The following is a 26,991-nucleotide window of genomic DNA, read 5'->3' on the forward strand; positions in this document are numbered from 1 at the left end:
ATCCCAAATGCTTAAAGGGCTAGAGTAGCTGTCCTTATTTGTTCCCTTTTGTGCTGAGCAGCCCCTTGCCCAGGTGAAATGCAGCAACATGAGACATGACCCATCCCTGGGCACTTCATGTCCAAGATCCCCCTGCAGGTCTTTGGGACTCTTCCTGGGATGTGGGCAAGCAGTGGGCCTGTGGCATTCACCCCACAGGAGCAGTGACTGGATGGGCACAGAGCTGAGGGATGGGCTCTATGCTCTTTTCTGGCACCTTGTTTGCCCCTGTCCCCTGGCAGAGGGGTATGTGTCTGCTGGTGAGGAGTGCTCTGTCCTCCTGGGACAGGGAGCAGCGGTGCCATGTAGGGACCGGGCAGGTGTGCAGTGAAGGGCAGCTACTCCTCAGAACACCACCCACCCTGTACCTCTCCTAGCACGGAAATCAGCCCCTGCTTCCCTAGGTTGAAGGCCTTTCCCAGCATTACCCCTCACACGTCAAATTGCTCAACTCCAGAAACACCTACTTTGTATCCCAGCACCCCAGCCCTATGCCAGACCTAATGTCTTTTTCCCCCAACCTGTTACCATGTCCTGCCTTACATACCTCCATCAAGTAAGATAATTCAAACAATCTCTAAATGTTTCTGTACCCGAATCCTTCCACCAGTATTTGTCCCAAATTCTCTCCCGCCTAAGACATACAGCCAGTCCAAGTGCCTCCTCAGCCCAAGCATCCCTTCTCCCCCATCCTCCGCTCCACATCCCCGCTCTTACCCTTTAGAACTGCTCTCTTGCTCTGCCTCATCTGCTGAGACCTGCTCCTTGCTTGCCAAGAGCCTCAGCTCTTCTCCCTGGATGCCTGGCCAGGACCACAGCCGGCTCTCATCTGAGGGACAGGATCCTGTCCCTTGCACTGCTTAAGACATTCAGATCACAAGTATGGGCTGCAAACCATCAAAAATTGACTTGGCTGAGATGCTGAGAGTGGGAGAAGAGGGAAACTAACAAACCTGTCTGAGTCCAGCCTTATCTATCAGCAGGAATCTTAAATGCTCCTGACTTTGCTCGTGACATGCAGAGGGTAGCTGAGAGTGAATTAAGTTAGCAAAAGCATTTTCCTGAATGAGGAAAGCACTGTGTTAATGCTAAGTAATATGGCTTAGTACTGCAAGTGCTAAATCCTCACTGCCGTGCTTTGTGATTTATTTAACCTGACATTAAATAAAAAATAAGCCTCTTTTATCAGAAGTAAGTTTATGGGCTAATTTCTCCAATAAGTTATGCCTTTGAGCACTGGGCTCTGCCTTTGCTCTGTCAGTGTGGAAAGAGTTTTGAGACAACCTTGGTGCTGCTCTAGCCCTGACTGGTCTCAGTGTGTCTTGCTGCACTAGAGACCTTATTTGTTGTATTTGTTGCTGTAAGTTATATGTTCTTAAAAGGCTGTGGGTGGGCAGGATGGATTCCTGCCTATTTGCCTTTCTCATGGTGTGGAAACCCTGTAGGAGCAGGGGGAGACATGGGCAGTGGTGGAAGGACACGGCAGGCTGGCAGCACATGGTGGGGCTGTAGAGGAGCAGGGGGTCTTGAACACATATAATCCTGATGGTGCAAAGCGAGAGGCTTCCTGGGTCCCTGGGGAGACACCTCCTGCAGATCAGGAAACTACCATAAACCACTGGCTTTGAAATCAGGGCTGGATGGAAGGCTCTGCTCCTTAAAGACTGGAGTGATTTAGGGGTTGTTTGTTTTCTATTGTTTTAATATTCTACACAACCCAGTAGAGCTGATTTTCCTTTATTACAAGTTATTCTAAAAAAAGAGGAAGATTTAAAAATCTGGAAGTCTTGGGGGTGGAAGGGGAGGGTTAGAGCAGCCCTTTCTCAGACAGTAAGCAACACAATCCACAGGCTCCGGTGTCCCCACTCTTTGACATAGGACTTTCTCAAGTCCAAAGTTAGGACAAGCTCTGAAGTCTTTCCAAAGGGGAAACTGCACCATGCCTGTTGCAGGTTTCATTTCTGTGCTGTGGGTGAGGTGGGCACAGGCTGCACAACTCAACCCAGCAGTGCCTTCCCCACATCCAGCTCTTCCCAAGCACTTTGTGCGCACTTTGGCTGAGCCTATGCAATTAAATCAATGAAAGCAAGGCATTCCCAGTGAGACCATCTCCAGACACATATGGGAAACTGTAGTACAACTGTCCCTCAGGGGAACCCTGTCCCTGCTATTTAACACCCTTCACCTGGGAACCAGGACTAGGATAGCCAGAATACATCCAAGTGCAGAAAAGCTGAACAAACCACTTGGGTCTCTCCTTACCCTTGCTGCACAAGGACTCTTCTTTGGACTCATAGGTGTATGAAGGAAAGGGGTCACTATTTGCATTAGAAACTGGGAGTCTGGGAAGAAAATGTAGTACTCTTCTATGGAAAGCCTATTGACCAGAGTTATGGAGAATAAAGAGAGATACTATAATTTTAGCTGATATCCCTTCTCATACAGAAGTTCCTCAGTTCACCATGCAAGCAATTTCAGAGCACAGTGAGCAGATCAAACTGTCCTCTGGAGAAGTTATCCTATGGGACAACTGCCCTTGCAGCCAGCCCTGGCTGCTTCTAGAAAACTTTGAATATTTAAAACAGCCTGTAATACTCAGAGTTATAACTTGAAGCAAAAAACATTTAGTTCCTAACTAAAATCAATCACAGCTGTAAATTCAGGATTAATCCAGGTTTAACATCAAATAGCTGCCAGCAGAATCTGATTCAATAGCTTTAATTTAATAACACACCCAATGGTAGATTGGTGGCTATTGCTGAACTGTAGGTAAAATGAAGCCTGTTTCTAGCTTCCTGGACACCATAAACAGTAGAACTTAATAGAGTGGAAATTGCTTCTAGAAGTGTGGGAGACAGCTGGAATATTTAGTGACACACAGCATTCGTCTTAGGGAAGTGATAGGTATTTAACATGTCAGCCCACGCCACGCTCTGGCTGGCATGTCACAGCCACCTTCACTTTGGAGACAGGCTTAGGTTCAGGTAGAAACAGCCATCAGCAGCTAGGGATTTATTGCTGGACTGACACGTATATATGATTTGAAGGGACTTTTAAAAAACCCCAACAAAATGATGGGAGATAGTAGAACAGCACTATTTTCTGCTGACGTGCATGTAGGAGAGCTGCTCAACCCTGCAGGTGTGGCACTGCCCCACAAGGTTAATTGACATGTTCTCTCTGGTCTGTGTATGGGTCGAGCAGAATGTGAACACGTGAAGGCAGAGGAGAGCTGAGGACCAGGCGTCACGGCCCATCTGTCCCTCGCTGTGTTAAGGGCACTCATCCCTTTTTGCAGGTGAAGCTGACAGTGATGCTGCTTCAGTAACCCTTTAGGCAGATTTCTTTTTGCCTAATGTACTATTTGAATGTACCTGATAAAAATGCTGAAGAGGAGAAACCAGGACTGTTTTCAGTCTCAAGTGTTCTCTATATATGGATTTTTCAAGCAACTACCCAAAATGCTCACCTGAGACTGGGTAAGAGTCACAAACAGGTATTTGTTGAAACAGAGCATTAAAGTAGGGGTTAAGGAATAGAAATTAACAATTAACTATACTAAAAGACACAAACCCACTGAGATTAGCTCAGCTGGTTAGAGCAGGGTGCTAATAATGCAAAGGTTGTGGGTTTGATCCCTATATGGGCTTTTCACTTAACAGCTGGACTTGATGATCCTTGTGGGTCCCTTCCAACTTGGAATATTTTGTGATTCTGTGAAAAAACCCCAAAACCTCTTCCAGCCACATCTGCATTGCCAAATATGCTCAAACAAATAGAACAGTGTCCTCTGTGAATTATTCTAGTCAGAAGTACTTCCTACCTCCTCCCTGTCAACACAGCCTTCGGTCCTATATTCACCAAAAAATCTCTCAATTCCTTACTCACACAGGTAGAACAATTACTGGACACATGCACAGGAGAATGCACTTGCTACCCACCCAGGTTTCTGAGGAACTGGCCCGCTCTCCATTCAACTGTTTTACCTAGACTGTCCATTTGGGAATATCAACATTTCCTTCCACACCAACTTTCACAAAACACTTTTCCTTTGAGATGGAGAGTCCTTAATGATGTGGGTAATAAGTTCTGCACTGCCTGGTGTAAACCAAACTTCACTGAGAATTGCAGGAACATAACACTACTGTGAAAGTCAACTCAGGACAATGTGTCTTAAATACATTTGCTTCATCTGTAGATACCTCACTAAAACCAAAATTGGTTTCTCGTCCTGCAGTGAGCCGTATTAGGCTTGAATTCAGTGGGAGCTTTGCCTGCCTTAGGAATTTTATAGGGAATGATGAAGCCAAGTGAGCCAGGCTAATGTACAAGGCAGGCTTGTGTAAATTGCTGAGAGGAAAATGGAAATGATGGAAAGGTCTGAGAGCTCCAGAAGAAGCTGAGCCATTTAATTGATTATTTTCTTGTTACTTTCATATGTAGGTGAGAAAGCTGCCAGTGTCTTAAAGTTGCTTTTTGTCTTCCCATGTAAAGGTAACCTTGAATATCTTTAGAACATGCTGACAGTCAAGTACTGCTAAATCATCCTGGTCAGTTAAAGATATATAATAGAAGCAGAAAGGAAGGGAAATTTTTAGAGGAGTCTAAGTAGAGAAGTTTCTTTAAAAATAAAATATCAAAATGGAAAGAAAGACTGAATGCTATGCTGTATATGTCTACAAAAATCCCCTTATTTTCTTATTTACGGATTTCATTGATAATGAGGCACGCTGGCATGCTTTGGGTTTTCAATATGACATGCTGTGATTCCCTATTCTATAAAGAAGTAACCTGTACACTCCACAACAGTGAAATGCCTTAACAATGGAAATTATCTATATTCATTAGAGTCTGTGCTAGAGCTCACAGGTTCTGTGTTAGGGCTCACAAAGCCATGGAGACCCAGGTGAGCAGTCACTGGATAAAGGCAGCAAATTGCTTGGTACTGCAAAGGGAAGTTTTCGTAAACCTTCTGCCAGCCTCAGTCTGTTTTACTGTGCAAGAGACAAACTGCAGCTTCAATTACTATAAGAGCATTACAGGGAATTTTTTGTCAGTAAGATGCACTCCACTGATCCCAGACAATGTTTCCACTGCATTATTATTATCAGCTTTACAAAGTCAATGTTTTCCAGGCTTACTAGCATAGCAAATAATGTCTATTTTACACAATATCCAGAATACGAAGTAGTTGTAATTAGCTATTGGTCTCTGTTGATTTTTTCTTATTATTACTTTTACAGCAAAAATGATACACCACAAATATTCTTCTCCATATTCACATAAAAGATGCATGCATTGTCTTACACTGATTTTAACTACTCATATCCCTGAAGTCTCAGCTTGTTCATTGTCAGCCAGTAAAGAATTAACCCTTCTTATTTAGTCTATACCAGATTAATCACTATGAAATGCTACATGCCATTTTGGTTTCTTCCCTTGTTCCGTCAAAGTTACTCCATAATTGGACAGCTCTTCTCACTGGCGTGTTTTGTTTTCATTCACATTAGTTTTTCATACCTTAATTTCAGTCTGCTACCCTTCAATGCTTTGTTTCATAAAATGGAAATGATTCATCTCTCTTGATGCTCACACCCCTGATGCATTTGTCAAATGACTCGTGTGGTCCCACTAGTGCAGCTCTCTGAAGGGTGTCAGTTCAGTGGGGCAGGCTTAGAACGTGCCCAGGAGAGAAAATAAACTGCTGCAAAACTTCATTTGGACATGTTGTCCCCTCACCCCCAACCCCTGCATCAGAAGAAGACTGTCTCTAATACACGGAACACTCAGAAGATGCCAGGTCCATACACAGCAGCCCTGTCTGAATGCTCAGCCCTAGCTGAATATTTTTGCACATGTTTAAATTCTCCTCTCTTTGAGAGGATTGAAACACTGGAGCATTTGGCTGGAAAGAGATTGCTTTAAACGTGCACTTACGTGCTTTGCTGATCAGAATGTGCTCATGTTAAACCTTACATGGCAAAAAAATGGATGTTTCTGAACTGCATCCAAGCAGGCACCAGCAATTTCTGCTCACGGCCACCAATCAGGCATCAACACAATGGGACCTTGATTGGTCCTTACAGGGGCTGCTGCAATACAAATGGGAAAGATTTTCTGCTCATGAATAACAGATAAAGTGTCATCCTACTGCTTGAGAAGTGAAATATCTAGGAGACAGCCTGACCTTTACATCCTCCTTACTTACTCACTTTGTAGAAACATTACTATTTACAAGTCTGGTTTTGTACAATAAAAAAACCAAAAAACACCCTAATTCCATCACTGTTTAGCAGGCAAAACTCAAGCAGAGAGGAGATAAAACCTGTATCCTCCCCTGGGTTTTTGCTTGGGAATGGCCACTGGCCAGCTGGAGACCGCTTGCTTGTTTACATAGGAACAAATCACACTCTTGTCTGCCAGCAGGTCTATTTCTACTCGTTGTCACAGTAATAAATCAATTGTTGCTGCAAAACACAGCTCCTCTCCAACTCGTGGGGAATCTGCAAACTCTCTGCAGCCCAAATGTCAACCAATTGCTGGCTGGGCTTTCAGGCTGGAGTGGTGGTTATTGTTTGCCAGTTCCTTATTTGCATTGGAACAGTAAATTCCATTCGCAGAAGCCTTTACCGTTTGGACCCATTTGCCTTAGAAAGAAACTAATTGCTGCCGTACAACATCATCCCTGCTGTGACTCACATAGGGCACATTTGTACTGCCTTGGCTGAAGGAGTGAACCTCAGCTGCCAGCTGGACTTCATCCTTGCACACTGGAGCTGTTATTGCCCTCCTCATGTTGGGGCTCTTACTGTCACAGCTGTTCACATGAGACCTGAGCAACTCAAAGATGCATTAAAGTGAGCTCTCCCATATCTGATTCAACTCATCTGCACAGAATGACTGCAGAATGTTTCTGAGTTGGAAAAGATGTAAAGAAGCTATAAAGATCTTCAATGAGCATCTGGGGGCTGACAGGGGAGGGTGCATGAAGGCTTGGCTCAGAGCAGAGCTTGGCTCAGCCCCCTGAGAGTGGTCAGGAGAGGCATCCAAGCCTCTCTACTTCCCCCCACTCATCTGACTGCCCTCTAAGAATTGGTTGGCAGTGAGTAGGTGGGTGGCAAAGGATGGTTGTGTCTGATATTCCACCAAAAGAGATCTGTCTTTTCCTACTCCCCATACAGAAAACACTATTGCCCAAAATTCCCTGAGACTCAATGTACAAGAGATATCATAAGAGGTAAGTAGGGAAGCCTAGGAGACTCAACATTTTTCCCTCAGCTAAACCTTAGGGATGCCAAAGTTTTTTTTTGGAGGGGAATACGTTTTTAATCACAGGGTTGTAGATAGCCCCAGCGTGACAACATTCAGGTCCATGACTGAGACTCGCACGTGTCAGTGCACGTGACAGTGACATTTGGCTTTTCTGGCTAAGCTGTCATAGGATAACCTGTGCCACCCTGAAAAGCTTGTGGCTCTTTAGCTTCGGGATTTTTAGAGGGAAAAAATAAAAAGTGCTGTTCAATGTGACTAAAGAAGCTGCAACCTCTTGTAAGTAAATAGGCTGTTTGCTGAAATCCCCACATTGCTTTGAGCCGCTTGATAGGTCACAAGATGTTCTGTCACATCCACCAAGGGAAATAAAATGAGATAACTGGATTCCGCTACATTTCTTACTGTTCTAGGGTAAATGAGATAATAGTGATGACATAGACATGGGGGAGAGGGAGATAATTTGCTGGTACACTGTCTTCTGGGCTGAGCTTTCTCATCCAAACTAGTACATTTTGTAGACAGAAAAATTTAATTTTGAGCAGCAAGGCAAAAACATTACCGTGCAGTCCAACACTGCTGATTCTTGGGCAGGCTGCAATTAGAAGTGGAGTGCAACAAAGTAATCTACAATCCCAGATTTCAACCTAATTCGCTGCTACATCAATCCAAGACACAGGATGCAAAAAACCACAAAGGATCTTCTGTACAACGGTCCTCTGATGAGAACAAACCACTTCCAGCTGCAGGGGGAAGGCAAGGATCTTGGCAGTGGGCTGTAGGACTGGAAATGTGCCTTACAGTGAGGTTTTACCCAAGGACCCTTATCTACAACCTAGTGCTGCATCTTCTCGTCTCAGGGAATGTATGGGGCATTTCCCTGTGCTGCGCTATTGCTGTGTGAGAAAATGTTTTGTACAAGAAAATGAGATTTATTCCCGCTGAACAGTCAGTGAGGGAGGGTGATGGACATTTGGGATGCATGTCTCTAGGTATTGCTTCATTTATAAACAGAGACTGAAGTGAAAACAGCTTTTTCATCATTAATTTGGTTCCACTGCTTTCTCTCCTGTTCAGACTGGACCATTGCTACAAATTAATGGGAAACAATGCTTACTCCAGTGAAAGATCATCAGCATTCAATTGCTGGCTTATCTGCCTCCTCTGATCAGGTGACAAAAGACACACACCATCACAGTAAGCCACGTCCTCTGGCAGTCAGGGGATCTTCCAACACTTTAGTATTTAATGACTCAAAAACCTGTCATGGTAAAGGCTGCAGGAATGAAAGGCTGCAGTCTGAAAGATCTGCCTTAAATAATGAAAAATTGGTTTTGGTTTTTTTTTTTTAGTCTGCCCAAGTAAAGGTTTAGAGATGGCTTGATCAAATACCAGCATAGCTAGGAAGTTCCAGGTAGCTGAGGAGTTGTTAATGTAACAGACAAAAGCATGAAGTGCTAAGTGTAGCACACTCTAAGTAGATGCACAATATCATAGCAAGGAATTATTTTACTGTGGAGGGAACTAATTCTGGATGGGTGGATTTTGCCACCTGGACTCTTGGGTACATAACATTTCAAAAGATGTGACTACTGAGAAGTCAGTCACTCAAATGTTAGTACCCAGTGTACCTGCGATGGTGAGGGTGTCCCTCCTGGCCTGGCATGAACGATGCATATTTCCCGTAAGTGCTGTTCTGTATCTGCTGATCCCAGAGAGATGAAGAGCATCTCATGGGGTACTAAACTCCTAAACATCCTGAAATGAATCAAGCTGTCAGTGGATTTAGGCAGAGCAGAACTTTCAGGTGCCCTATGCACTGGAATTTGTTTCCAGCTGAGACCAAAGTATCATTTACGTTGGAAGAAACCTTTTGAAATCCCCCAGTTCAATCCCCCTGCTCAAGAACAGCCAGGTGAAGCACGTTGTCCAGGACCAGGTCCAGACAGGGTGAGCTGTCTGAGACACCTGCAAGGGATGGCAAATACACTCTAGGGAGCACATAAACCTTTCTGAAGTGCCTTCAGGAGGCCAAGAGAGGTGCTTCACAGCACCTGAACTGATAATAGATGTCTGTGTTTGGGCAAATGAATCCCAGCCTTTGTGTCTGCTTGAACATGGTTCCTGGAACTTTCAGCTGCCTGCTGGGCTCCATCATCAGCTTTGAGTAGATCTCCACTGACTCCAGAGGGATCTGAGAGTGTGCAGTGTCTTAATGATGACCTGAACCTTCACTTCTGCTGTCTGCTGTCTGCTTCCTGAGTTTGTAATCACATGGTGAGGTACAGAGCATTTTACTGAGGAAAAGCAAAGAGAATGGTCTTGCTTTACAAAAAAACCCCCATGCAGCTGAATAGTCTTCTGTCACAAAAGAATCATAGAATGAGTTTCTCCCTTGCTGCTTGGTTAGAAAAACATCTATCAGATTTAAATAAAGGTACCTTAATCACATGGTATTAAGGATGGTTCCACAGTCTGTGACACAAGCATGATGGCATAAACTTTCAGGCTTCCCTGTTAGATCAGAGGGTGCCTGGATCTGGCTGCTGGGCCCCTACCTGTAAATCATAGAATCATTCAGTCTGGAAAAGACCTTTAACATCAAGTTCAACTGTAAACCTAGCATTACCAAATCCTGTCCTCAAATCATCAAGCTGCATTACCCAACATCTGCTTCTGATCTCAGATCAAAAGAGAACTTGTGCCAGTTGTGTCAGTAGAAAATGAGATAAAAATCAGCAGTGGGCCGTGTGTTCTGTCACTGGATCAGAAACAGCCAAGGGAGCAGAATGGTGGCTGCTCTTCAAAATGCAAGAGACACTCCAGCAGCTCCTGCAGCCTTGGCTCCTGCAGCCCATGACCTTTACAGATCAACCACTGCTCTGCGCAGCTCCTCATCTCGTTCTCCCACCCTGAAATGCCTTCATGTCCAGGTTCCTGATCCCTCATGTAAATGGAGACAGCATTATAAACTGTGCTGTCATCTCCTATTCTGGAAATGTAAATTCAAGGGTCTTTCAACAATGGCTGGGAACAGTGTGGTTTATGTGTTCCAGCTGATGAGACTAGATCAAGCCAATCATAAACTTTTTTTCTTAGTCTGCAAGGAGATTTACCTTCCAGGTTTTAATATTGGTGGTGGAATGTAGAGTGGCATTTTCCTAAACTAACTCAGTACCAAGTTTTGGTCTGTTACAATACTCAAAGATTACTTCTAACTTCACAAATTTCTCAGCATTTTAACAGAAGTGTTGCCTTGCCTGGCTTCCTCTAGACAGCTTCTCATGCATATTCAATTTGAACAAACAAAACTCTGCATAATGACTCTGATGTTATTGTCCTATGATTTCAAAAGGAGGGAAAATCACTTGGGATAGCTGATGTTCATGGTCAGTATTCTGACTACAGACAAAATAACTAAATCATGTGATTTCACATACAGAATCATCTTAATAAAAATAAAAGGCTAACCACCCACACAACTCAATTAACAAACTATCAAGAAGTACTCTCATGTTTATTATTGCAATAAATCTGTGATTTAAATTCAGTGGCAAAATATTTGCAAACATTTACTCAATTAGTGAATGCTCATTTTTTATCATAAGATGAATCAGATGAAGCTCAAGTAGTGCTGTAGCTCTGTGATGTTTAGTGCCACACATAAGTTTAGCATCATGTTCTTTAGTCCTCGCTGTGGCCTTGCATAGAAACTCTGTGACATCATCTCCTGTTTTTTACAGATGGAGTGACAGAGACAGATTTTACCTCTGTCAAATTAGCATTAACACTTGGTTGTAGTCATGTCATGAACTTATCCCTCCATCAGACTGCCTGGTATGGTGTTATATTGCAGAAAAGATATCGTCATTGATGTGTTACTGGGAAGAACAGAAACATCAAAGCTGCAGTGCAGTTACTGGAGAACAAAATGAGTCTGATTCATCACCCTGAAAAATCCCATCTGAAACAAACGTCTTGAAAAGCAAGCACAGTTGCACTTTTTCAGCTGAGAACAATGAGAAAAGTCAGTGTGCATGAGAGACAGAGCATTTGCCACTTGTCCAGGCTTGATGGGAACATGAAAGGACATACTGCTAGTTAGCATGAAAGCAAAGAGAGAGAATAGGTGGGAGTAGCACAGGATTTAGAAGGGCAATAGAGAGCAGAAGAATGAAAAGCAGTACAGAGACACTACAGAAGAAGGGAAGGGGTGAGAGACCTTTTACATTTTTATTTAAATTGTGTCTTCTCACAAAGCTCCATTTTCCAATGTCCTTTGAGTGACTTAAATTCAATATGATGAAAGTCCTTTTAGTACTTTTAGCACTGCCAGTCATTTGCTAACAAAAATTGAGCGGGAGCAGTGATGGTGCATGTGTGTGTGTGTATGTTTGCAGATACACATATATATGAATGAATACAGTAAGTCTTGCAGGATTGAGGAAAAATATTTTTAAGTACTTTCAGAAAAGTTTGCTATATTTGTAACAGAATAATAATTTAATAATTACATTTACCATTGAGTATATCTATAAACTAACATATATTTACATGTTTCTCCTTTGAATTTATGTCCAAAATATTTTTTCTATTACTTGTTACTTTCTGTATGGTGCTGAAAATGTGTATTGGCACAGTGTAACCCATTGACAATCCAGAGGATGGCAACTATGAAGCTATGAAGCCAACTCCTTAATGAGCTTCAATCTATTCCCATATCCCTATTTACCCATTTGCCTCAGAATGAAATGGCCATTCTGTTATTCCACAACCTGCACAGACTGGACTCATTTAACTGGAAAAAATCCAGCACAGAAAGATATTACATGTTCATGAAAATTTATGGCTCTATGTTCTGTCCCTTTAATTTCCAGCTGGTAATTCTTGTTAGTGAGTCCTATAGAAAAGTCTCAACAAAACTGAAAACATGAATAATTGCAATGAAATAAAACCATTGTATTATTCTCACTGATAGGCTGTTCTTCTGTGGTTACTTATGATGGGTACCTGCAAGAAAACCAAGGAAATTGCAATAAGGTTGTGCCTTATGAATTAAAAGAATATTTTTGTACAGGACATGGTGAAAAAGCATTCTTCCATTCTAACATATTTCCTAATACTTCAGGAACTTAAACACATGGTTTAATTGCTACCAAGTAATCTAAGGTCAGGGATGACATTACAAATCACTATGATAAATGCCTCTTCTTTAAAATATCTGTGAGGTAACAACTGACATGGTTTCTGATCTTAAAGTTAAGCAAATGAGAAACGGGTTAAATGCTGTTAAAGATTTGTGAAATAAATGTAGAGGAACCTCTGTACATTTATTTAATTGATTATAAAAGTATCTATCAATGCCAAGTGCTCTGAAGTGCATGGATGTAATGCTAAGGAAGAGGTGGACATAAGCATTATTGCTTTCCCTTGAAGAAAAGTGGATACAAAGAGACGACATGTCTGGATTTTCACAAATGAGCATTCAAAGTGCTTTGATTTCTCACTGTCCTGGTGATGGAAGGGGGATCCAAGCTCTCCACTCCCTGCCCTGAGATGGATGTGGATGTGCTGGTGTCTGCTGCTGGTGCCTGGACTTGCACAGGCAAAGGAGGTGGTAGATGGCTGCACAAACTCCTATCAAATCCTTTCATCCCCCCTCCCTAAGCAAAATCATGTGCGCAGCAGAGTCATCCTAGCCAGATCCAGCCTGCTGACTGGCACCAAAAGAGCTCTGCTCTATACAGGGGATTAGTCCCCCATTCAGCTCTTGTTCCTAAAGCACTGACACAAATTACCTTTCAGGCTGGACTTCAGGGATGTGGCAGCTTTCCCAATGTGTAGTTACTGTTGGGCAATTCCAACAAAGCTAAACATTAAATCAAATTGCCTAGGGGAGAAGATGGGAGGGAAAATGTCCCAACAAGCTGACCTGATAATTTATTCATCTCTGAAAAAATGAAAAAGACTGTCAAGAATGAAATTTCTTCATTTTAGACACAGTCAGAAACTAAAACGCAGCTTTTCCTCAAAGGAGAAAGCCCTGGGTGTGATACAGGGCCACCTTCAGCTGCATGGAATAATGGAGCTCCTTTGCTTCAGTCAAGGAAAAGGCCTGGAGAAAGGGACACGTGAGGAACCTGCCTTGTTTCTAAAGAAGCAGAAACATTTCTTTGTGCTGTCATGGTCGTTTACTTTTCTCTGATGTTTTAGTCCTACTTGGTGTAGCATCTACAGCTCCACAACCAAAGGCATGGGGATGCAAACGACATTGAATGAGACATGAGTATTTTGCTAATACCAGCCCAGCTCTTCAACTCCCACATCCATTGCCCATTTCTTCAATACCATTTTTGAAGAAGACAAAGCTGTTCAAGGTCTTTATGACCAGCTGCCCTGTACTCCAGTGCAGTGACTGCTCCTCCCAGTTTGGTATTATCTGCAATTCTTCCTTCAATGGTGATGGCGAAGTAGAGCGAAGAGATAACTTTTCAGATGTTAATTAGTTAAAAAAACACAGAAGGCACTATCCTTTCCCTGCAGCTTGCCACCCTGAGTTGGAAAGAGACCTCTTTTGCAGGTCAGCCTGGAAGTAGCTTGAAACACTCCTGTCTCTCATGCATGCTTGTGTCCTGTCCTGAGAAGCCTTGGCTGCTGTTACACTGAGACACAGAGATGCTCACCCTCCCACTGAGGGCCTTTATTGACTTCTTAGAGACAGGAAGCAATTTAAAAGCCTTTTCTCGTTTAACTATTGACTTTCACATCACTCCTTTAAAGGATTATTGGATCTTGAGATAGTGACTAATGATGTTGTCACTATTCATTAATCCTGAAAAACGTCTGCCATCCATGGAGTTTGGCAAAGATGAAAAGAAGACATTGTAGGAAAAATAAGTATAATGTCTTTAATGAAATTCCAAGAAGATAGCTATTATAAGCAATGCATCTTAGGGAGTGATAATAGATTTTGATTTCTTAAAGTGCTGAGAGGTTCTTGCTCAATGAACAGCAAGAGAAAGAATTGGTATAAAAACATTGAAGTGACAAATTCAAGTTTAAGACCTTGTTCCTGCAATTATTTCTGCAGTAGCCCTGGCCTGATATTTTAAGTCATTGACAAACTTGGGGAAGTCTAGTGTAGGCCACCAAGTTGGTCAGGGCTGGAAGACTTGTCCTGTGAGCAGAGCTGAACAGAGGGTAAAGGCTTCCTCAGCCTGGGTAAAGGACAGCTTCAGGAAGGTCTCACAGCAGCCTGGCCCTGCCTCGCTGGAGGGGTATCGAGCAGCTGAGCAGGGCTCCTCGTAATAATGCATGGTAGGAGAATGAGAGACAGGAGTTTAAAGTGAAAGAATAGATTCCAGCTGGATATAGGAAAAGGCATTTCACTGAGTGTCACAGTGACCGCCACTGACCACTGCCCAGGCTAGCTCCTGCGGTGTGCGACAGGAGTGGGGAGCAGCTGGAGGCTCTCGGCTTTAAAGCTGCTCCTCAGGAGTTCAGCTCTGCCCAGGGGAGCTGAAGCTCCAGGCACAGTGGCTGTCAGCAGTCCCGACGAGGGAGAGGCTAAAAAGTAGCAAGGAGGCTTGCCACACGAGATAATCCAAGTTTATTGGAGGCAACTCACAGGGGACAAGCCCCGAGCAGCTCCAGGGAACCTCTTATAAAGGGAGGTGTTACAATGGGGATGGCTTAACTGGGGACCAATAGAAATCTCTAAGGGAGGGATATGGACCAGGATAGACATTTCCTTGGGCCAATAGCCCCAAGGGGAGGAGGGAAAGGGATCACATGCCCCAATGGGGCAGCGAGGTTTAGGGGATTTCCAAAGGGGGAGGTATCTACAGGGATAGGGTCTCAGGGGATTGATGGGGACCATATAAGGGTAAATTGGGAGGTTCCAGATGATGGACACTGGACCTTTGGGAACAACAGGAGGGGTTTGGATGATTGATACGGAAAGAGCTAGAACAAGGGGAGGAGAACAACCATGTAGGGAGCACCGGGGAAGCGGCTTGGGTCTGGGGCAAACCAACTGGGAATAGGAGTGGGGAAGGTAGGGATGAACCATTGGGGTACAGAAAACTTATATAAAAATACAATAAAGGTATTGCATCACCACAGCTGAGGACAGTCAGGAGACCAGACTGCTTGGAGAGCTTCTTCAGCCTTGGAGAGTTCAAGACCCAGCTGGGTAAAGCTCTGAGCAGCCTGTCCTGATCTCACAGATGACCCTGCTTGGAGCAAGAGGTTGGACAGAGGGATGGATACCTGAAGTCTATCCCAAAGCAGCTGATTCTGTAATTTTGCTTCCCTTTTCATAGCAGTTTGCTAGGACTTCTAAAGAATATCCACACTCTAAACAGAAATAAGATGATCTTCACTGCTTTAACTACATCTGTTAACTACATCTACAATGAAACAAGCTAATTTGCCAGTCCATATTCATATATCCAGGTAGTAAGAACCTAGAGACCACCATAAAACCACCAGGGAGAAAAGCAAGTCATGCTACTTACTGTACAAGACTAAATCCTCTCACAAGCCCATCCTCTAGCAGAAAGGCTTTTACATCAGGTGGTGCAACATCCTGGAAAATGAGTAATGACTACAAATAATTCCTGCAATGGAATCAAAATCCCTCACTAGTCTGTCCGATCCCTACTTCCAAAGTGCTCCCATTCATATTAATCTATTCTGAAGATCAGATTACTCCTTCAGTGCAAGCGCCTCCATTCACACAGGCACTCATCCAGAATTATGCTGAGAACATATTGCAGAAGTGCTGCATTTCAGAGCTAGAAAACATGTGCTAAACCAGACAGACACTTCCAAGCAGAGAACACATGCATGAAGTTTATACTGCTCTGTACACGGCGGAAAAATCTACGTTCTCTGGAGGGCTACATCCCCAATCCTTTTGCAACCACATTTACAGGGTGAAAAGCTTCGGGCCATCAGAAAAATTGGTGCTTCTTCTGCCTACAGCAAGAGCATGCCACTGTCTGTAAGTAACGCAGGTTGTTAAGAAAAAGAGAGTATTTATTTTAGCACAGATATGGTTATGAAAGTTTTTTAAATAGCACAGTAATGAGCTTCAGCTGGCTATGTATATTACATTTTCATGTTCGTTATGAAAATTAATGTCAGCTTAAATATATGCATACTTCTAAAATGTAGAGAACTTTTTGCAAATGAAAAGTATATTGAAAAGAAATTTAAAGATAAAATATTCTGTCATAAATCTGCAGAATTCTTGTCTGAATTACTGACTCAAGTTGACAAGGCAAAGAACAGTAGAAGCCTGTAGAATCTTGGCAATAAGAAGTTTGAGCTGGTTTTCCTTCAGAATTGGAAGGTCACCTAGTCAAACTTTATCCTAGTATGGTGATCCAGTGAATTTTCAAAGGCAAAGTGGTTTATACAAATAAAGGAACAGCTATCCATAGAGTAATGTACTATTAGGGGCATTCATGCTGGCGGACTTTGTTTTATCAAATTAATTGATACAGATTTCATAAGTGCTCAAAAACCATAAATGTTCTTGGGATCCTCTAGCTGCTGTCTCTCTCTTCTAGTTTGTGGACAAGGAAAAAAAATTATTTCCTAAAAGCAAAAAGAAATTATTTTACCCGGATATAACATTCAAACTACCAGAGCAAAACCTGAAACCTAAATGGAAAAACAACAGCAGAGATTCCATTTTTAGGATGGAATGATCTTTTCATGACTGAACAATTTAATATATATGACTTGCAATTTCTGTGCCTGGCTGTGTCTTTTTAAATGCCATTAAACCTCAGTGTCAAAATACCTATTAAGAAAGTGGCTTTTATGGAGGAAAAGATAATAAAAATCAGGTATATTAATAAGCTGTATGAGAAGCCTCATTCCAGAAATAATGAAGCTCATAAAATGAGTTTTGCCATTTACATTCACATCCTAAATCAACCAAGCACTTTAATACACCCAGATCTGACCAAGAGCGATTTACCAGCCATGGAACTCATCAGTCAGAACTTAATAAAATTTTGTTTACACCCAACCTGTGATATTAGGTTGTCTATAAATAGTACAGCAGAGTTTCAAATTACATTTCTTCTTCCTTCAGGAACATTGAATGTCTAGAAAACAGGACACTGGATTTTGTGTTCCTTTAAGTCCTCAGGAATACTTAATGAAGCCCACACAGTCTATGTGTACAAAGGATCATTTTCAACTTGCGATTGGGGATGGGATTTTGCGCATGGTAGGAATATACACTAAATAGTAGAGCTGCAGTTACAAACCTCATGGATCTATAGTCACTCCAGACCCTGCTCAAAACTGTTGCTCCTGGACTGCTCGAGGTTCCCAATCCACCTCCTCAATGCCTACAAGTGACATGTGAGCATCTGGACCAACATCATGGCAATATGAAAATGGCATTACCTGTGTCAATGAGCATCCTCTCATCACTCTGGATGTTGATTTCTGCTACCATTTTAGAACATAATTTTATTTCAGTTATTGGATTTTGGAAAGGAATTAAGGAGGTAAGAAGCTGGTGTTCGAAATAATAAGTTGAGATGAAAAACTGGAACAACAAAAAGCTGCCCACAATATTCACATTTATTTGAAAGCAGTTGACTTGGTTACATACAAATACAATTAATACGTTCTTAGATTTTTCATGTCTCATGTTCAATAACTGATTTTCATTTGCTATAAAATTGCTGATGTCTTGCTCAAATGAGAGACCATTTTGAATGCAATGAATTCTAAAAATTAACAAATTTGGGCAAAATAGAAGCATTCTTGGAATATAATTTACTACAAGGTAGCTGAAGCAATTGTTCAAACAATAAACTCTCAAATAACTAATGCAACATTAAAATGGAAGATAACAAAACTGATTCTTTTTGTGCTTCTTCATTCTGCTAAATTCTATGAGACAAATCAGCACTCCATTTTAAATCTACATCTATTGGCAATTAATAAAATAACATAAGGAGAAGTATTTTCACAATCTCAGGATAAAATACATCTATGCATGAGTTAGAACAATTTTCTTATATTGTTCTAAATAGTCTATCTTTTTTCCATGCAAATAATACTTCAGAAACACTGTCTTGTTTGTTTATGAGTGAAATATTATTCAAGACTGGATGCTGAACTGGCTGAAGCATTAATTTATAAAACTTACTATTTTAGGGTTTTGTGCTGTAAGAGATGCCTTTTGTTTCCATTCAGGTAACTCCAACAGAAACTATTAAATTCTGTTCTGCTGAAATGGATGAAATTGTGAGGACCTCAAGCAACCCACTCAGGCCAGTAGAATATTTGCATTCTCTTCAGCTGCTTTCAGATCCAAACCCAACTCCTAAGCTCCTGAGATCATTCCCATCTCCTCTAGTCATCCATTTTTAATGTGTTTCTCAGTTCCTGAAGACAGTATCAGCCATAGGTCAGGTCCTTTCTCACTCAGAAACTAGCACTACAGTTTACTCCATGCTTGGTAGGTGAATCACATGTGTCAGCTACCTACTTTATGCCCCAATTCACTAATTTACTAAATGAGAAATAGTGGCATTTATCCTGGAAGTAAACTAAATATGTTTAATGATGCATTTAAATAGGTTTTAAATTGCAAGTTTAATTAATAGGCAAAATTTAAGAAGAGAGAATGAAACAAAATCCTTTCAAAATTCTGCTTGCATCATTCAAAGTGCCTATATGGTTGATAAAGATTTTCCCAAGCTCTCAGAAAACAGGCAGCCCAGTAAAGGAGAAAGTAGGAATAAGCCTCTTATGAGGAAGGCTCACCCATTTCTAATGCCAGAAATAAACTAAAATTGAGAGACAACTATGAGAGCTTACCCAGCCTTTGCTTTTTTACAACACTCGTGGGTCCATCTGTCTTAATTAAACTTACCAGTTCAAAGGTGTAACAGTACTCTTTAAATATCTACCTCCCAGTTTACCTTTGAAATTTATTTCCAATTTATATCATATTTAAAAATCAAGTCTGATTTCCCCAGTGTCACACAAAAGAAGAGAGCAAATCAACATTTCCAGAGTCAAATGATCCTAATAACCTTTTCCCACCTTTTCTCTCTGAGGTTTCTTTATTACTGCTCTGTGTCAAGAATCCCACCATTTTCCCACAAGTTGTATTTCTAATCTCATTCTACAAATGGAACCAAACATTTTTTTTCCCCACAGAACAGGAGCAAAATGCTTGCAGTAAGATAAGATCAGCTTTTCACAAAAAGCTTCCACACAAACATGAACTAGCTGAGGACAATTTATAAACCACTGGGAACACTATAAAAGATTTATTCTATTTAGACAACTAGTTTGATTTTTTCTGTATTCAAGTTCAATTCCACCCTTATTAAAATGGCCATTTTTTCTATTCTCTCACTTAATGAATGGAGATAATCTGGCACAAATTTCACATCAGATTGGAGCAATATCCATCTCGAAGGCTGTCCCCAGCCTGCACCTGCTCAGCTGAGTGCTGGCAGGTTGATTCTCGGTTCTCAGCACATGACATTCCCCAAGCTATGGCTGATTTGGGTGGCTGATAGCCAGTGGAGGTGGTTGCCAGGCTACTGGGCTGTGGCCACCATGGTTGGCCACCATAAACTTTCTGTTGGCCCCTCCATGTTTTACATGAGCATGAAAACAAAAACTACTAAGCCAGCCCAGGGTAGATCCCAGAGTCCAACTGCGAAGCACCAGCAAACCTGCAGTGGCCTGACATTATTACAGCCACCAGAGCTATTTAAATACAAACAGGTGACTACTTTGCTCCTGCCCAAAGCTGTGACCCACCAATGGCACAATTGTGCCTGCTGGTAGCTTGGCAGATGTGGCGGATCCTCTCCCTGGCTCAGGGGGGGCTGTCTGTGTCCTCTGGCTGCATGTTGAGCAGGTGCGAGATGTGAAGGGGATGGAAGAACAAGTCATGCTGCCTACAAAAATAACTGCAGTTCAGTACAATTAGTGCAGGCTCAGGGGTGACCTACACAGGACAAAGCAATGATTTTAAGGCAGTAGTAGCAGATTTATGGGCTGTGCTTCACAGGTGCAAGCAGGGCACCGTGTCCTGGTAGCTCTGGGAACAGTGGAACCAGAAGGACACCCAGAGAAAGGGGCTATTCTACATCATCAGTTTGCAAGGACAGATGCTGTAAAGCAGTGTAGCGGGTTGAGTTCGAAACCGGGCAGAAACACCAATTAAATGTAGTGGTTTTGGTTCAAAATATTCATTACTTACTTGTTTTCCTTCTGTGAGATAAGAATTAGGAGAAAAGCAAAGCAGGCACAAACCTTAAACAGTTGCAGTACAATGAAAGAGTTTTATTACTAATAGAATTAAAAGTAAAGAGACAATAACAAAACAAAATTAAAGCAAATCCCCCCCCCCCCCTCCAGCCAGCACTTCTCTCCTTTTACCTAGCTCACACAAGAGATAACAGAACATGGGATGTTAGTCAGTGTTCCAGTTCTTGAAAAGTCTCTCTCTTATGCTTAAGGGAAAAAAGGGTTTTTCCTTCAGTTGCACGTGGTTCCCAAACTGCCACCAACAGCAGATCCGCCCGGAAACAAACAATCTGCTGTGTGTAGAACATCTCTCCCATGAAAAATCTCACAGTTCCTTCACACTGCAAAACATGGGCCATCACATGGGGTTATTCATCTTTTTAAGGATAAGTTCTTTTGGCCTGCACACAAAGGCTCTTCTTTGCCACAAGTCTCTAACAGCCTCTTGCTACTATAAAGCCTGACATCGGCATTCTTCACAATCTTCACAGGCACACGAAGATACTCCATCCCCCCATGTTCTTCAAATGGATTAAAGAGACAAACAGTTTGTGGTATTACAATTTCTTACCACGGCATGCAAGAAGGTTTCTTTTAAGCTGCCCGCCAGAATCGTGGCACCGCCCTCTTTTCTCCCGCCGCCATGCTCAGCTCTGTCCCACATGGCTCACTTCTCTTTCTCTCTGACTCTGAAGCCGCCATGCTGAAGGGTGTTCTTGTTCAGCCTTTACGGTGGGGAGAGCCTCGCTCCCTTTGTGCTGCTGGCTGCGTGGTGTCTTCTTCAGTTCAGCACGAAGTGTGCTGGCTGCAGACAGGAGGCTCTGCCGGCTCCCGTTGACTCCGCCGGCCCCGCGTGGAGAGGAGAGGGACCCGCCGGTCCCCAGAAGCCGCGCTGGATGGGTTTAGCTGTGAGCAGTCCATGGCTGGGTTTAGCTGCCTGTGGCTCTGAGGCAGTCCCCCCCCAGCCACCCAGGGATCGTGCCGCAGCATTGGGAAAGGGGGAAAGGGGCAGTGGCCCCGGCCCGGCCCGGCGGGGCCGGGAGGCTCCGGAGCCCCCACCTCCCAGCAGGCGAGCTCCGACCAGAAGGGGAAGTCCCGCCTTTCTGTGCGGTTTAAATATGTAAATTGTGAGAAGTGTAATTGGTCTTAAAGACTGTCCATCAACTCAGGGTCAACCCAATACAAGCAGATATAACTTCAGAGCTCTCTTGTGTTAATTTCCTCCAGATTACAATGACACATAAAGATAAGGTTTGGTTTCAAGGGAGCTGTATCTGGCTGGACCTGTACCAGCTGCCTGATGCATTTACTTAAGAGTAATGTGGTCTAGATTCATTTCTCATAGACTCATTTCCCATTGCTGTTTTATATGCATACCAGTGGAGTCCTGTGCAGAATCACCAAGAAAGGACACTGAGACTACCAAACAAAAGTGCAAAAGCTGCAATGAAAGCAGTTTTTGCCTGTGTTGTCCCCAAACACAATGCCAGTGATGGTTGACTGATGTGTGACAAACACGCAAGACCATTTGCAAGACAATTAATTCTGAGCCTTCTTCCTGGAAGAGGTACGGATTTCTCACCACCCATAAAGAACAAGAGTTATTTTACTCCTTGGTTTCACACATCAAGCAAATTTGTGTCAAGGAGATGATGGTAGGAGGAGTAGGAGAAATTGAAATGGTCACCTAGTTCCATGCTCTGAAAATCTGGGCTGGCTGTCTTCAGTGAGGTGTGCGGAATGGTCCTCTTTCACAGGATCAGACTGCAAGAGTAAGTTGTCCAGGCTGCTATTTAGCCCACACATCCTCAGGAGTGTGGATTTATACATGGGCTGTCAGATTTTAGCTTTGAGAGCCAGAGGTGATTTGGCTACAGATATATCCGTGGCTGGGAGAGCTGTGGAAGGCAACGGAAACAGGTCAAGTGATACAATCAAGAGAAATTCTGTCTTGGCTTGTCTCCTGTACTTCTCTGTTCAGAATCACAGCATGCTTAACTGGATCTTTCCAGCCCAGAGCAACAAGCCAAATTTATAATGTTCTTAATTGCTTTTTCTTTTCTTCTTCCCAGCTGGCAGATGGACCTGTACCGTATCAGCATTGCTTTGTGTTGTGCTTTCAAGAATGACAATAGAACCAACAAAATTATTTTATTTTCTGCTCTGTGCACACTGCAGAGAAATTTCAGTAAGCAGCACTTGGTCTTTATTTATTTTCATTTTCAGCTCTTGCTGAGATCAAAAATTATTTCTGCTGTATTTTGTTTGCTTTTATTATATAGTGTTCCAAACATTCTCTTTCAATTCTCACAAAGGATGTTTTTTGGAAACAAGCCAAGCTTGCTGAAGCTTTGGTAGGGACGTTCTGAGACACCAAACAGCAAATAGCAAATCATGCTTGAATAGCCCACAGACACAGAGGGATAAAAGAAGATGACTCCTATCACATGCATCAACCAAGAAATCCATCTGGGGCTGGATATAGGGAAGATTTAAATTACAAATGACTGCATTTACAGGTAAGCTAAAGATTCAACTCAAATCAGAGACACCCTCAAATGTAACCTCACATTCAGTAAAACAGTTCAAAATTGTAACATTCACAGAATCAGCACAAGTCTTTTCTGCCTTCTTGCTATTTTACTGGGTTGCAGAGAAGCATTTCACAGTCTTATTTGTGCCTAATGTATGGAATGAACCTGCCATCATTTTTGGGTGTGTGTCACACATTATATATATATACTTACTTATTTTTATATATATATATACACGTTTGTACTGTCCCTCTGAAATGGAAAGAAATATGAGGTACATTCAAATTCAAGTTTAAAAAATTTCACTTAAGAGATGGTCCTCAGGACCTGCTAAGTACTGGAGAAAAAGAGGGGTGGCATTAACTCCAAGAGATTTTGGCATGAGTTATTTTGAACTGACTCTACTAGTCTTCCTACAGAGAAGTCAGGCTAAATAGTTCATTCTGATAAGAAAGTTCATCAGCCTTCAATTATTATTTAATGTTTTATATAAAAATTACAGATTTTTCCCTGAGGTAATTTCAGTGTTGCATAATTGTATCCTTCTCAAACTTTATGCTGTAGAAGGAAAAATTAATTTTCTCCTTTATAACCCATTCAGTTGAAGGCTGCATGTGGAAAAGCAATGCACAAATGCTTGAAAAGCTTAGCTTCTCCTTGTAGATGAAGACTCAAGAAAACTGCTATTTCCACTAGGATGACTTTGTAGCATTTTCTTTTCCACAGAGTAGTCTGATGAGGAAGCAGCCACAGCACACAGCACAGAGTGCTAAGCTGCACCACAAAGAAGGCTGTGAGAGAGCAAGAAATTTGTTCAACTACTGTTTGTGCCAAATAACATTAATTTAAATATGCTTTTAATGTAGAGAAAAAAGTGTAGAGAAAAAAGCAGGCTGGAACAATTTCAGTCTTTGAGCAATACAACTGTTTATGTCAGTGCTTATGGAGCTGTGATTGAGTCAGCTAGGAGAACCTAGGGCTGTGGTTTTCAGCGCTTCCCCAAGGAAGAGCAGGGTGTTACCTCCTGCCAGGGGTGAAACAGCAATGAAATATCCATGGAGACCTCAGTGGACCAGGAAATAAGGCCCATGGGGAGCTTCTGCCTCTCAAAGACAGCTTGAAATCACCAGCCTGTCTTTAGGGCCATCAGCTTTTTACAAGTTTCAGGTTAGTGAATTGTGAATCCAGACTTCTGCTTATTACATCCAGTTAATTATGTAAATGAAAGCCTGTAGCAGCCCTTTTAGTCCCCCTGGTAAACCTAGAACTCACAAACTTCCCCTCCTTATGCAGTGGTGAGGAGGAACTCAGGCTGCTTTGAGCTCACATATTTTCATTCACTTTTTCAATTCACAGGTCCGGTCCCAAACAGGTCAGATAGAGAAGAAGGTCTTTGTCAGACCAAGTTTTTTATCAGCAGAAGGATCTGGGAATGGCTCCTTTCACTGCCAAGTTTGGAAGCATCTCAGGGACAGAGTATTTGAAAGCACAGTTAGCAATGGAATTGCAGCACTGTAATAGACCTAGAATTCCTCAGGAATGGGATCAGAGAGCAGGGATTTCTATAAAAAGAGGAAAATAAAGCAATCTAGTAAGTCTTACAAAATTACAGCATTAAACTGTCAAATGCAAATCTTGCAGTTCAAGAAAATATTAAGGAAAGAGATTTTGATCCTAGCACTGCATCACTAAAATATGTCTTGCACAGTTTTCTTGGCATCTTGTCTTAGGTTTATCTCAAATCACATTATTCTTGTGTGAATAAAGTTAAGTGTTTTCAACTCTACTACAGAACAGTAAACACGGACTTAAATCCACCTGTCTCTGCCAGTTAACTATTTTCCAGAATTATTGCTGAAGTTCTATTGTATTAAATGGGAAGTGAGGTTCATTTGGTAGGATATATAAACAATTCAAGACTAAATCTAACAGCATCCAAACCTTTCTGCCTAGGCATATACACATTTGACTAATATTGCTATTTTTAAATAGGGGTAATTCCTACCATGTTTATCTATATCAGATCATCCCAGTGATTTCTTTTCCAAAATTCCTAAGCAAAGTGCTCAGTCTCCTCTGCAATGCACAGCATTGCCAATCTCCATGAGGACTGGCAGACATGCAGGTATCTCCTGCTGTTTGAGGCATTTGTCTCACACAGCCCTTCACAGGAAGAGAAATCGAAGTTCTTCTGGTTGACTCTTCTGTGAAAGCTCCTCTGCAGCAGAGAAGGTCATATTAAAGGTGAATTTTCTGCTCCTTGTTGTCTAAAAATCCATAGTGATACTGAATATTCATATTTGCTGGTAGCATGTGCAGAGCACATTGAGTAGTATCCATCTCTTATTGATTCATTCTCGCCTACCCCAAAAATGAGAGACTTTAAGTCAGTTGTTAACTAAGACCCTTATTTTAAACATATTTTCAGAAATGGCAGTTAACAATTCACTTCCAGTATAATGAGCATTGGATTCATTAATCCTAATCACTAGGTTACATAAATTGATATTTATGACTCTCTGCAACAAACAGAAATCCAAAGTAGTGTTTTGAACTAAGTCATGAGAGGCTAGAAGAACACTGCATGGGGAGAAAGCAAATACATACCACAGAAAGAATGGTGACTCCATACTTGTCCTCATGGTAAAAACACGAAGAAAAAAAAAACCCATTGAACTCTTAATGAGACTGTCATATTGACGTAGACAGGGTGAGGCAAATGTCATAATATCTTTCGTAAAGCACTCTATATTAATTGACAAACAAGATGCTCCATTTTGTCAATATATTCAAAGGATTATCATTAAAAAAAAATTGAAAATGACAAAACCTATTACCAAAAATTACTTGATAATATTTTCTTCCCTGGCTCCATATTCTGTCTGTCTCCATCCAAGGAGGATTCAAGACTTATAAAATCCTTGGCAAAAGGATAATTTTTTTTTGTCACCATCTCCATTTGGAGGTGATTATTTGAGGCAACATATTTAGAGGTTTGGCATACAAACAGAAGTAATATGCTATTGAAAATTTAAACCAGGAGATTTGAGGAGAAGGAGTGTTTGCTGAAAATGTGCTGTGCTTAATTCAGCCATTGAAACAGGAGGAAAAAAACCCATCATGTTTATGTGTTCAAAGAGTCCAAAACCAGAAATGCACAAATAAGAAAGGAAAACAGAAGAAAACTTGACTAAATAAGTGGCTCATGACCAAGCCTTAAAAATTAGCTTGCTTCACAGAAGGCTATACCAAAAATTAACAATTAAGCTGGAAGCAAATCTGTTACCACTTCTAATCTGCTCATCATATTTATATACAATATGCTATGCAAAACATGCCTGGAGGAGTTGCCTCTTTCAACCCCGCTTTGTTTGTTTTGTTCCACTACTGCTGTTGAACGTGAAATGTAATTCTCTGGAGAAAAGACTAAAGGCTCATTTTTTTACCATATAAATGCCTTGTGTCACGGACACAGCCAGGCACAGCTCCTGGGCTCTCCTGTACCACAAATGGTAAATGAGTTTCCAAAGAAACATACAGAAATGTTCTCCTGTTCCCCAAAATGTGCACTGAGTTTATGATTTCCTAGAGATTCATGATCAACACCCAGCAGCGTCTGCAAGTGGGGGGGGGGGCATCTGAGAAACGTGCAGTAAAACTGAGATTCCTCTCCTTCCCTTCAGATACTGTAGAAGTCTTAAATCCAGGGAAACCAATAAAATATAAAGTATTCCTATTGAATATAAAAGGAAGGAAGGAAAGGAAGGAAAGGAAGGAAATCATTAGGATTTTTCTTCTATATATTCTGTAAAGTCTACTTTAAAGTTGTCCTAAAGAG

The 26,991-nt window shown here is 41.9% G+C and overlaps 1 long non-coding RNA gene across 1 annotated transcript; it reads left to right on the plus strand.

Moving 5' to 3' along the window:
- Positions 1–22,644: 22,644 nt before the first annotated feature.
- Positions 22,645–25,124, plus strand: LOC309586332. The gene is made up of 3 exons (XR_014227359.1): positions 22,645–22,807; positions 22,935–23,138; positions 24,510–25,124. It is a non-coding gene; the product is annotated as an uncharacterized lncRNA (long non-coding RNA).
- Positions 25,125–26,991: the final 1,867 nt, after the last annotated feature.

Source organism: Coloeus monedula, assembly GCF_965178545.1.
Source record: "Coloeus monedula genome assembly, chromosome: 2".
NCBI classification, from domain to species: domain Eukaryota; kingdom Metazoa; phylum Chordata; class Aves; order Passeriformes; family Corvidae; genus Coloeus; species Coloeus monedula.